Source organism: Puma concolor, chromosome C2, assembly GCF_028749965.1.
Source record: "Puma concolor isolate L17-30 chromosome C2, mPumCon1.1.hap2, whole genome shotgun sequence".
Taxonomy (NCBI): Eukaryota; Metazoa; Chordata; class Mammalia; order Carnivora; family Felidae; genus Puma; species Puma concolor.
The window spans coordinates 99,102,788-99,116,099 of record NC_141675.1 but is presented as its reverse complement, the minus strand read 5'-3'; the positions used below and the strand labels follow the sequence as shown (position 1 = coordinate 99,116,099).

At 40.7% G+C, this 13,312-nt stretch overlaps 1 protein-coding gene across 50 annotated transcripts in view; it reads right to left on the bottom strand.

The window, feature by feature from the left end:
* The window catches only part of ZBTB20 (zinc finger and BTB domain containing 20), a 780,465-nt gene that overhangs the window by 149,998 nt on the left and 617,155 nt on the right, over positions 1-13,312 (bottom strand). For 2 of the 50 annotated variants that reach the window (XM_086676323.1, XM_086676325.1), the window contains exon 1: positions 1-13,312. This exon is cut by the window's left edge and continues 28,389 nt beyond it. The exons of the other annotated variants lie outside the window; for them this stretch is intronic. The gene's annotated coding sequence lies outside the window, so the exon portion shown is untranslated. 50 annotated transcript variants of the gene reach the window in all.

Sequence of the window (13,312 nt, the reverse complement as noted above, 5' to 3'; positions counted from 1 at the left end):
GATAGAGATAGAGATAGAGATAGAGATATCCCTCCCCAGCTTTGAACAGGCAACCATGATGTTTGGGGAAGAAAAGAGAAGGGTGAGAAAGAACAAGAGGGATACTCATAATATTAATTAATAGCACTCAACCTTAATCATGTCCTCATTTGGCCTCTGAGTATAAGCTATGTTGTAGAGGCAGGTGTATAATAGGTGAAGTTTTCTAAGGGCATAAGAAAGCCAGACATTCAGCACTCGGAGCCCTGGGTACACTGAGCTAGCTGTATGGCCTCTAACAGCACCAGGCACTACTGCAACCTGGCTCTTAACCATATCCTTCCTCCCATCTCCTGGGGAGTTAGACTGTTCAGGCAGAGAATAAGCTGCTAACTAGGCCCCGTTCCTACCACTTGCCTTAGCTTGTGGTTGGCCTAACGGGGCTTCCATACAATGTTTGACATGTTTTGCCTCTATTTCTTTCTGGACACTGTCTAAGGATTTAAGGCACACAAGACTTCCTTGTACAAAGTTTTTTGCCAAAGACGGACAAAGAATGCCCTGGAGTACATGCCATCCCTTATCATCTGCAAATGAAATTCTTGTGCTGAAAGAATGCTCCAGTTACCACTCAGAACAGTTGTGTACAACTCCTGCTCCTCTGAAAGACTCAGGGAACTCACTCCCAGATTCCAGACGCTCACTCCCTATCCCAAAATGCAGGGAAGACGCCCTGTCACAGTTTGTACCGTGGAAGCAGAGGCTGATGCTGTCAGTGTGGCATTTCTGCCTCTCCAGCGTCTTTCATTTTCCCTGAAGTTGCTGAAAAATATTCCATGTCATTAAGTATGTAGCAATACACATGGGAGTCAGAAAGAGAGAGGGAAAGGTGGAGGACATTGATGACATGGCCTCTAGCACTTTATTTATGAGAACATCCAGAAATCTCTATCTACATCTGGTAGAAGAATAGTGTCAATTCTGCCCTGGAGACATGGATCAGGCAATGTTGCCAGTGTGTATTTTTCCCTTCCCAATAATTTACTGATTTTGGAGTCTGATGGCAGAGCGCAGATGATCATTTTTACACTCATGTGAGTGAACAATTAGCTTGCCTCAATGGGGGATGGCAATACCAAATAAATATAAATATAAATAATATGAATATGAATATGAATATGAATATAAATATAAAAAGTGTAATCAAGAGAAGTACCAACTGTCCCCCACCCAGAGACTCCTCAGGTTCCCTGACTGGTGCTTTGCTCCCCACCGTATTTCCCAGGCAGTGAGGGTTGGTGATGCCCCTGGGGAAAAGGAAACAGTGTTGGAGGTGTGCTCGCAGGACTTTGGGGATCACTGCCTTTGCAGTGAAGAATGAGACTAAGCAGCTAAACATGTGTTAGACTGCTTGTTTGCCCTTCCGAATTTCTATTGTGTCATTCACCTTTTCATTGTTAATTTATAACCACTCTTAAAATATTAGGGATAGGTCACAATTTTTCCCAGTTAAAAATTTTTTTTTTCTACCACAGTGATTTTTATTTTCATGTAATTACAATTTAATATATTTTCTTTAAGTTTTTAGGCTTTGGTTTCATGCCTGGAAAAAGCATCCCATACCCCCAACATGAAAATATTCACTTATATGCAAAAAGCACAAAAATTGGCATTTGCCAAATTAGTGAAGATGCAGGGAAATGGGAAGTGTCTTTTTTCATTGGTGGAGGTATAACTTGATACATATGTACTGGAGGACAGTTTAGCAATAGATAAATTTTACTTTCATAGTTCCACTACTAGAAATTTATCCAAAGTAGATAATCAGGACAGGGCTTTTTAAAAATGTATGTGTGTATAAAGACAGTTATTGTAGCATTGTTTAGTTAGACAAAAAGTCCAAATATCCTAAATGTCCATCAATAGGTGATTGACTAAATAAATTATCCATAGAGTACAATGTAGCTATCAAAAAGATAATGTAGATGTATATTTATGAAATGGAAAATGCTTATTACAATGTTGAGTAAAAAAGCAGATTAGAGAGTAAGCAGCTCTTCCTTTCATTTTGGAAAGAAAAAGACAAAGAGAAAGAAAAAGAGATGAATCGGTAAGTATGGAAATGTATTTCCTAAAGCGTTAATCATGGTTGTCTTTGTGGAGTGAGATTTTGAATGAATTTTATGTTCTTCTTTGTATATCATCATTGTAACAAATGCAAACAAAACTAAGTGTATACTCTAGAACTAAAAATCAGAATTTTACTTTGAGGGTAAGAGAGCTTATATAAACCCTGTAACAGCTCCTTAAAAATTCAAATATGAGTTTGATAGTCATTAGTGATTAGTGTCTCTCTTAAAAGGATGACATCATTGCCTCTCCACTCTCTTGATCGGTGACATCAGTGCCTGCCTCAACATTCCTTCGAGTTGGACAATTCCAGGTGATACACTGTAGTTCTTGCCATATAGGACTTTAAAACTGAAATACTGGAAATAACCCAAATATGTATATCGAGGGCACAGCTCGGTAAATTCTAGGGGGTTACATGATTGATAAAAAAACTATTCGGATATTACAGTGGCATTTAGAAAGAGTTTGTAATTACACCAGGAAGCACTTATATAATATTTAATTAAAAATGGGATACAACTCTACACATACAATGTATGCCCAATTATGTTAAAATCCAGAGAAGAGACTAGAAGGTGATCTGAAAAATTATTAATAATAGTTGTTTCTGTATAGTGGCATTATAGATGTTTTCTCTATACTCTATACTTTCTTAATATTTTACAGTATGTGTGAATTGTAGAGTCATGAAAGAAGTAAATATTAAAAAAATACAGCTGCTTTGCTCAACAGCTGCCAAATTCTACCCCAGATGTAGCTGCAATTTAGTTTTGAGTCAAATGGCCCTAATGTCATTTCCTAGAGGAATCTAGCTACATAATGGAATGTGTTCAAATAAAGGAAAACTACCATTGCTACCACCTCTTTCTGTTACCATTTTATAATGCTCAGAATAAATCTGAGTAAGGAACCCTACTTCTACTGGAAATTAGGAATTTCCACATTCTCCAGTTCATGTCTTAGGTCGCCAGAAGCTGGATTTAATTATTCTCTAGTACTCTGGTATGTCTCCAGGTTTGGAAGCTCCTTTGGGGAGGCTGTGGATGTAGGCCACCACTAGAAACGGAGGCTCAATTATTCATTTTGAATGGGGGTTCCTCTGAAAAACAGGATGGGCTGTTAATATAAGATCTTCTGTAGTTAGTTTCCTTTCCTTCACTACCTTCCCTCCTCCTTCCTTCCCTTTCTCTTCTCTTCCTCCTCTTGCCTACCCACTCTTCCTCTCTCTCTCCCTCTTTTAAATAAATAGCCTTTCTGTACAGTTAGATGCCAGTTCTTAACATTTAGGGAAAATTCACACAGTACTAACATCACACTTCAAATAGATCATCTAATTGTTCCTAAATGATCATATTTTAGCAAAATGATGATGGGCGAAGTCAGAATTGTCACTCACATGTTTATGATGCATGTTAGAGGCTTGGCAATAAGGCAGGCAGTAGATATTTTTTGAGAAGGCAAGAAAGTAACTAGGTAATGCCAGGGTGGGAGGAAGGAGCAGCCAGAAGAAAGAAGGAATGACATGGGTTTCTGTGTCTTTTGATACAAGTTATCTAACCATGTGTTCCTGGACTTTTGGGCCAAATGGCAACCTCCAAACTTCCCTACACTATGAGCTATTTTAGGGCAGGGATTGTGCCTTATTCACCTCTGTTTTTTTTCTGTATGCAATACAGTGCTTCGTGTAATATAGGTGCTCCCTAGATACTTGGAGAACTGAACTGAGCCTTTTTCCTGCCCTTTTATTTTGGCCTCAGCTAGAAAGAAAGAAAAAAAGAAAGAAAGAAAGAGAAGGAGGGAGGGAGGAAGGAAGGAAGGAAGGAAGGAAGGAAGGAAGGAAGGAAGGAAGGAAGGAAGGAAGGAAGAAGGAAGGAAGGAAGGAAGAAAGAAAGAGAGAAAGAAACTAAAACCCCTAAATCTTTACACACGTACTGGGTAAAACCCCATTTGAATTTGAACTCAGGTACTCATCTCTCTGCACTGCCACCTTGGTCACTGAATTGCTGGACAAAATCACCCAAGACAGATGGATATCAACATTAACCCTCCAGACTCACCTAGGCCTTCCATATTGCCAAGGAGAATGCTCCTAGGTTGCTCTGGTCAACTTAGTGTCCCATTTGTCCCAAGAACTATTTTAAACTTTCACTTTCTTCAAATCTCCACCTCACTTATTCTTAGCAGGACCCTGACACCCAGGAGCTATCATTTGAGAAACCACTCAGCCTCTCAGTATGTGGCACACATCTGCCCCCATCCTTTCCTTTTTCTTTCTTGTAGCGGTAGAAGAGATGTGCGTCCTCCCATCCCTCATTTATGCTCAGGATTCCATGTCTCTAGGCTTACCAGGAATCTTACATTACTAATCATCCCAACCTCTTCTCCCTTCCATAAACTGAATCTCTCCTCTCTATTGTATGCTTCCCATATGCATACAAAAATACCAATATTTCCATTTTTCTCTAATCTTCTGACTTCACCCTCTCCTTCCCAAAGCATGACTCTAGCTCATTTTCTTTTATAGTAAAGCTTCTAAGAGTTATCCACATTTGCTCTCTATTTCTTTACCTCTCACTCTTTCCCCATACCATTACAAACAGGTTATTGCTTCTACCACTTCAACAAAACAGCTTTTGCCAGAGTCAACAGCAACCTCCACATTAACATACTAAATGCAATTTTCAGTCTCTGACTGACTTCTCAGCAGCATGTCTTACTACAGACCACCCTGTTCAAAATGCTGTCTTCTCTTGACGTGTGTGCCAATGTTTTCTGGTTTTCCTACTATCTCCTTAGCTGTTCCTTCTGAGGGTGTTTCCCAGCCTCATTTTTTTTTTTTTCTACCCGCTGATTAAATATTAAGAGTTCTTCAAGTCTTGGTTTGGGCTTTCTTCTCTATGGAACCCTGTTTCCTAGGCAGTATCATCCCTGCCGACAGCCTCATTTGCCTTCACTGTACTTCTAATATCCAGTTGTGTATATTAACCTGCCTATTCAATATGCTCAGTTATCTTTACCAGAAATGCCTCACACTAGGTATCTCAAAAACAGACCTTGTAATCTTCCCTCAATTCCCATTCTCCTTTGGTATTTCACATAACTGTGAGTGGCACCATCCTCCATACAGTTTTATGAGCATAAACCAGTAGTCACGGTTGCTCTTTCTCTCTCCTCCATCTCCCACATCCAGTCAATGAGAACATCCTGTATATCTTGCTTCTATATTATCTCTTGGTTCCATTTATTTTTCTTCCATTCCCAGTAATTGCCCTAGTCTATCTCTTGTCTGTTATACTATAATAGCCTCCTTATTTTTGCTCCTGTGAAACCATTCACAACGATGGACTAGTTTGAGCTTTTTTGTTTTTAAATGTTAATTTTACGATTATTGCAGATTAATATGCAGTTGTAAGAGATAATACAGAGAGATCTGGTATACCCTTTACCCAGTCTCACCCAATAGCGATATCTTACATAACTATAGTAGAATATCACAATCAGGAGATTGACCTTGGTTTTATAATGGTACAATCTACCCATCTTATTCAGATTTCACCAGTTTTATACGCACTTCGAGTGTGTTTAGTTCAGTGCAACTGTATCTCTTATGTAGTTTTGCATGATCACCACTATAGTGGAGATACAGAATAGTGCCATCGTGAGGCTATCTTGTGCTACCTTTTGACAGCCATTGGCAGCTCCATCTCTTCCCCACTCCTTAACCTTTGCCAACCACTAATCTGTTCTCCATCTTTATAGTTTTGTTATTTTAAGGATGCCATATAAATAGAATCATAAAGTATATAATCTTAAAGTATAGAATCATAAAGTATAGAATCATAAAGTATATAATAAAAAAAGATTGGCTTTTTTTCACTCAGCATACCTTTGTGATTAATCCAAGTTGTTGTATGTATCAAGGGTTACCCTTTAATACTAAGTAGTATTCCATGGTATGGATATACCACAGTTTGTTGAAACACTTGCTCATTGAAGGTAATTTGGGTTGTTTCCAGTCTGGGGATATTATGAATAAAGCTGTTACAAACATTGGTGTACAGGTTGTTGTGTGGATGTTTCCATCTGTCTGCAATAAATGTGCAAGAGTAGCACAATCATTTTAGAATACAAAATCGGGGCTCCTGGGTGGCAATTAAGCATCTGACTCTTGATCTCAGCTCAGGTCATGATCTCACAGTTTGTGAAATAGCCCCACGTTGGGCTCGGCACTGACAGCATGGAGCCTGCTTGGGACTCTCTCTCTCTCTCTCTCTCTCTCTCTCTCTCTCTCTCTCTCCCCCTCCCCTGCTTTCTCTATCAAAATAAATAAATAAACTTAAAAAATAGAATATAAATTGATCATGGCACATTCCTTCTTAAGTTTTCTTTTTCTTAGGGAGGTCTTTAATACAGCCTACGAAGATGCTGACATCCTTATATGTCTTTTCAACCTCAGCCTGAGCTGCTCTTCTCTTCATTCTCTCGATGCAGCTCTATTTGATGCCTTCACCTATGCTGTGCCCTCTCCTTGGAAACCTCTACCACCACCTAATCTCACTTCTTGTTTTTCATCTTCAGATGGTAGCTCAAATGTCACTTACCAGGGAAGGTCCTTGTGAACTCCTAGACTCACTTAGATTCCCCTCTTCTATTTGCTTTTAGAGCCCCTGGAACTTATATTTCATAGGGGCAAGCACAGTTTGTAATTACAAGTTCTTTTGTGTGACCATTTGATTAGCATGCCTTCCATCCCCTAGACTGTAAGTCGAGTAGGGCAGCGACCATTATCTGTTTTGCTTTCCATTATCTTCAGCTTTTAGTAGACATTCACTTTGTGTTTGATCAAATTTGGCCAAGGACTTTAAGACAGATAGTCTTGTGTTCAAATTCTATCTTTATCACTCACTAGGCATTCTTGAAAAAAATTACTCAAACATGCTAAATCTCTGTTTCATCTTCAAAATTAGGATCACAATAGCATCTACCTAATGACTAGCTCTAAAGGTTAAATCAGGTAGCTGTTAAGAGTATTTTGTCCAGTGCCTAAAATAAGTCAAGCATTCAACACATGCTAATTCTTACTGTGATTATTAGTTTAACTAAAGACAAGATTTTTCTATATTTTTTCCCAATGAGGTTTTAGTCCATTATCTTAATTTCTTGCCTGTGTCCTGGGGTTCTGATTCAGGTAACTTTGAGACTCTAAAAAGAAACCCTCAGTTTAGATCTCCAATAATCCTATGGCTACAGGCTCCAACCCAAGGTATGTCTCCTTAGATGGTACCTTTTTGGCTATGGTTCACATTTTCATCTCACTCAGTACTTCCTTCTCTTGCTTTCCAGACCATGCATCAGGGGGCTGGCTGGAATGCCTCTTCCCAACTCCTAGTGTTCAGAAGGAAGTTTTCTGAACATAACTTGTCTCTGCCTCATTCCTTACAGTTCCCCATGGAGGTGAATCATCTTGTAGATAAGATCGCTTTTGCTCCATGTCTCTTAATTAGGGGAACTGATATTGAGGTTTGTAACAGCAGGAGTTTAGCCTCTTTCTCTTTCTTTTCCTACAATGGGAGTTAGTAACCTGGAAGAGCATTGATCTTATGCTGATTCAATTTTCCTTTGGGAGGGCTTTTTCAAAGTATAGATAGAAGGGAAGGGAGTCAATGAGCCCATTTTACCTCTCATCCATCCTACATCTTTCAACCAAGCCTTACCAAAAATTTTTGGTCCCTAGGTTATAAGTTCTTTTGTCTTATTTTTCAATGGGTTTAGAACTTGAGTGGGAAAGAGCCGTGCCATTTATTGGACCCATTCAAAGATTCCAAAACTTAGGTTTATTCTTTTGTTTGGAATATCATTTTTTTTGCTCTTCATCATTTTTTTTTTATTCTAGCCATTTTTCAAGACCCAGCTAAATCATATTTTACATGAAACTTTCCAACTCTCAAGGCTCTCTTTCATGAATGAAATCCTATAGTACTTACTGGACTGTATCATTTGTTTTGGAACTGTCACTTATTGTCTTATATGCATATGGAATACTCAACAGTATAACTTCTTTTGCTAATCCAATTTTGAGTTCCTTAAGAGCAAGCAAGGGCAATGTCTTAGATTTATGTTTTAACCCCATACTAAACACAATTCTTTGTATTTAGTAAGTGCTTAATAATATCTTACAGGATGATTGTGCTTGAAGCTGGCCCACTGACCAAGCTGTGGTTTGAAGGATCAAGTTACAATTAATATGGGTTAGTGGCTGGATAGTTTCTGAAGGGGTGGTCGCAGTGGCTAAAGGGGGGAAAAAGGTTAATATGAGTATGTCCCTGAGATGTGTATCAGCACAAGTCTGGATACATATAGGTAGTGAAGCTTAATCTTGTTATGTGCTGAGTTTTCATCTTGATAATATATTCCCCTATTTTCCTTTATGAAAAACATAGTATACTCATGGTCTGATAGGTAGAAGGCTAAGAGAAATGTAAGCAGAGGGAAGCAATGCTCCTAGGTGTGGTAGGCTGGTCTGTAGTGTGTTTTGATTCTCTGAATTAGTTAAAAGATTGAAAAAAAAAAAAACCGCCACTACTACCTCAGGAAAAAAAAAAAAAATAGAAGGAAGGGTCCTGAAAATGGTATCTGAGCAATGAAAGACAGTGAATATTTTAAAGATCACTGAATTTAATTTATTCAACCTAAATGCATAAAAGTACAGGTGGGAACATTATTTATGCAGGTATATGCAAATCACTTTATAAAATAGGCAAAGCCCTTCTGCTTTTTATAAGTTGCCAAGGTGGTTCCTGATATTTTAAAAGCTATGCACCTTTAATGTAATTTCCTAAGAGTTGGAATCCCTCTGTCGGAATCACAGTCATTGTCAGAGTGAGTATGTATATTTTTCTTTCCTCTGGGACTTCTACAAGGCTCTCATAACCATCACAAAAAGGGTGGTTTCCACAGAGATATGACTGGAAAAATCACTTGGAAGTCACTGAGGAGCAAGTCACAATGTTCAAAGCAGAGAACAGGGCCTTTGAAAACATGAACCCATCTGACCTCTTGAATTTAGTACAGTGAATTCCTGAGCTCTGAAACATGGGGCCCGGCTGTGCATGCCATATTGGTGCTATAAGACTGGCAGTAGGTTGGCTGTGGCATGGTCTATTTCAAACTCCTTCACAGTGCCCAGTGTTGCATGTTCCCAGATGACATTTGGTTGGCAGAAGCTGGGCTTCCAAAGCTGGCAGTCTGGAATGCAGCCCACTATGTTTTGACAAACACATAATTGACCATCTGATCACCAGCCTACAGTCTACACTCAGGTCACTGGGGGGACCTGGGCTTTCAATAGGTCCCTACTCCTCATCTTGTTCATCTTCTCAAACCTTTCTCCAGAAAGCAATATAGAGAAGACTTAAACACACCCACACATACCCTCCCATTTGCAAAGAGAACATGGTCCATGAAACATAAGCTGTTGAAAATTTCCTTTAAATTGTCCTGGCAGCCCAAAGTGAACAAGAGAAAAGCACATTTATGGTGAACTCTAATTCAGAAAGAAGGAAGAGACATACTGAACTGTTTCAACACCAGCAGTATATATGTTGCCATTCAGTTCAATGGCTTGGAACTTCTTAGAAAAGGACAGTATAGACAAATGATAGGAAGTTGGGTATTGCTTGGCTGTAGGGGGACATTACTGAGAAATTGTTTCATTTTCAGGTGAAAGAAGGGAAAAGCGGGACACTGGAAATGGCTTCTTCCTTATATGCCTGGCACTCCTCCAAATTTACTATGGAAAAGGAGTCACACATCTCTGGAGACCAGCAGGCAGCATCTCAGAGTGAGGTCAGATTCAAATTCAGGTCTCTTTTGGAGCTCCTGTGAAGAGTGTTTTGGCCTGAAATTTGGCCCCACATAACACATCAACCTTTCTCCTAGAAGGCAGGGACTGTGCACTGGGCCAAGATATGCTGGCATCATGCAGATGTCAGTGTCTATGTCAACACTACCAGATAGCGTCTCTTCTTCGCTCCCACCCCCACTGTACAGTCCGGGCCCTTTGTTTTCACTTGTGACCCGGTCTCCCTTTTCCCAATCAGCCATCTGTACATAGCCAGAGCACTCTTTGGTTAAAATTCTTCAAAGCCTCCTCAAGCCTGCAGCATCACATCTAAACTCCCCTGCATGGCTGACAAGACCCTCCGCAATCTGCCTCCCATCCACTTTCCAGCCTCATCTCCCAGGCTCCCCTTTCAACCACCATGTTCCGGTCATACTAAGCTACTGTCCTCTGGAGCAGGCTGCTGCTCGACACTCTTGACTTTGTAAATGCTCTTGCTTTTTTTGTGATTATGATGCCCTTTTCTTTTTCTTCCCCTACACTGACTTGGCAAACTGCAATTCATTCTGTAGACTTTTAGATCCAGCTTGCAAGTGGGCACTCCTTTCTCTTTGCTCGTTATTACACCTTTGTAACATCTCCTTGCTCCTCTTGTTACATCTTGTTTATGCCTCCATTCCAGTGTCCATCACATGCTATAGCCTTTATTTACTATTTATCACCCCTACCAGACCGTGAGATTCTTAGCAATAGGGAGCATTTCTTATTTATCTTGGAGTTCCAGGAATGACGCACAATAACTAGCTTTCCATAAATGTTTGTTGACTGAAAACTGAATAAAGAGCTGTGCATGATAATTAATCAAAATGAAGCCACGCAGTAGCGTTAGCCTCTATAAGCTAAGCATGGAGCCTATTAGCAATCTAAGGAAGGCAGAAGATCGCAGCAGTAAGGCACTTTCTGGCGGTTCTCACAGGGTGAAAGGAAGAATGAGGGATAGAGAGTGTGATGGAGGAATGTCTTGTTAGCAGAGAATGCCACTGAGGCAGTGAATTTGCAGCCTTTTCAACACGGAGTTTTCAATACCGGAAGGTTTTGTTCTGAGAATGAATCTGAGTCTGAATAGTGGAGAGGTCTAATTTATAATAACCTGGTTTCTCAAATAGGCTCAGTCTATGCTACCTGCTTGCAGGCAGCGTGGCAGGTTACGGCAGGCTCCTCTTTGTTTCTGCTAAAGAGTAACGGAATAGAAAACTCTTGGGGGGAACATCTGGAAGCTGTTCAGTTCCCATTGAAATCTGTGTCAAATCCGGATTGGGACTTTGGACTAAATGCAGAGCCAGGAGAGAAGGCAGCATTCTGCACCTGTCTGGAGAAGGCCATTGAAGACGCACTAGGAGCTAGAAGCGCTGGGGAGATAATGTTCTGATCTGTTCCCAGGAACTTTTCTTTTCCCTTTGATAGGTATCTGGGGCACCACCCCTGGAGCCATCAGCTGTGTCTGTGGGGCACTTGAGGACAGCAGGGCTATCACAGGCCCTGTCACCCTTGAAAGAAAAGCAGCCTTGGGATTTGGAACAACCCAAGCAAGCATGAAGCCTGGCCCAGGGGTGGGACAAGGTTAGGGGGTACAGGAGTGGGCTATCAGCCCCATTACAGGTCATTCTCCCAGCTTTATCTCTGGTTAAAAATTAGGATCTCTCTAGAAGCTGCCTGATTAATGGTGGAGGTATCATAGAATCAGTTTCACATTTTCCTATGAGCCAGAAACAGCCTTTCAATTACGTTTTTATCTCAAAGGTCTCCCCCTCGATTTCTAATCTGTGACACAGGTCTCCAGTCCCCTGTACTGCTTGTGTCTGAGGCTTGCCCTACGGTGCTGACGTCATAATAGCTGAGCCGTGCGGGCAGGAGTGCACTGTGCTGACTCATCCCCAGTGATGTGAGGATTAATGCCTTGTCTAACACGGAGCTATTCTGTGAACTGTTTTTACACAAAAGAACTGTAACAAAAATGATTTGCCAGTCAGAGGACTAGAAATATGCAGTGCTAGGTAACTGAAGGAGGGACACGGAAACACAAAGTGGTAACCAGAAGCATGTACATTCACACCCTCCAAAGCATTGACAGACCCGCTCTATCAACATGGAGAATAGAGAATAACAAGACCTGCCAGGGACAGGGAGGATCCGGCCCTGCTGTATAAATGCATTACACACAGCACCCGTCGTCCTTGGGGAGTTTCACCAATCTCCTTTCTCTGTCAAACGGCTGTCACTTTGGACTTCAGTCTTAGTGTCCGTCCTTGGGGGGGATTCTGCTCCCTTAAGTGTATCTGCAACATGCCTCTAGGAATGTTAGTGGAAGCCACACACGTGCAAGAGAGCCATGGGACCCCTTTTCTGTGCAAATGAGGACCACACAAGAAACACCTCGGAGAAGTCAGTGAAGCAGGACAGAATGTTGTGAATCAGGGACAGTGTTCACCAGAGAGGGAGAAGCAGCTGGGAAGATCTGATGCTTATTTATCACAGAAGGTGACTGCCACCACCTGTAGCGTGTCTTGGGCAGTGTCTCATGCAGTGAGTGACTATGATTATTTGGGTTCACTGCCACAGAATCTCTTTCAAGCAGCCCAAGGTAAAAACTTATCCAACACATTCGATGCAGCCTGATTTGGGCTTTAAATAATAAATGTTCTCTCTTTTCATCTGAAATCAAGTTTTCTCTCTCGTTTTTTCTCCTTTTTCAAATGACTCACCATCTTTTTTGAAAAAGGATGGTACCTTCTATAAACCTCTCGGCAGATGTAATCCTGGCTTTCTTTTTCTTTTTTTTCCCCCTGGACTTGTGATTACACACACAACTTTAGCCTAAATGGGTCAAGCCTTATAGTTCACTCTTGCACTTCTTAGTAAAAGGGTATGGAAATTTTGTCCATAAATGAAAGATGTGATGTAGAAGTTGAAATTAAAAACTACGGGATGTAGACATGGGTATATAGCTGATGAATAAATAATTGCCCATTGATCGACAGTGGAGCAAAAGCCCAACTATTGCTGATATCTGACTGAAGAATGCAGGCTATGGTTTAGAGGAGCAGTGACTTCTGCAAACAGCAGCTGCCGCTGAGAAAAATGCAGTCTTTATGTAGTCCAACGCCCGGGCCCTGGGCTTTCCAGCTCACTCATGGATGGCAACTACGACCAGCACCAACAGCATCAATTCCAAACCCAAAGTAAGCTAATACATAGTGAAGAAGTGCTGGGAACCACAACAAAGTCAAGCAGAAACCATGCCAATAAAGATCTGAATTTCCCAAATATGACACTTTATGGAAAAGTAAAGAAACCACTTTT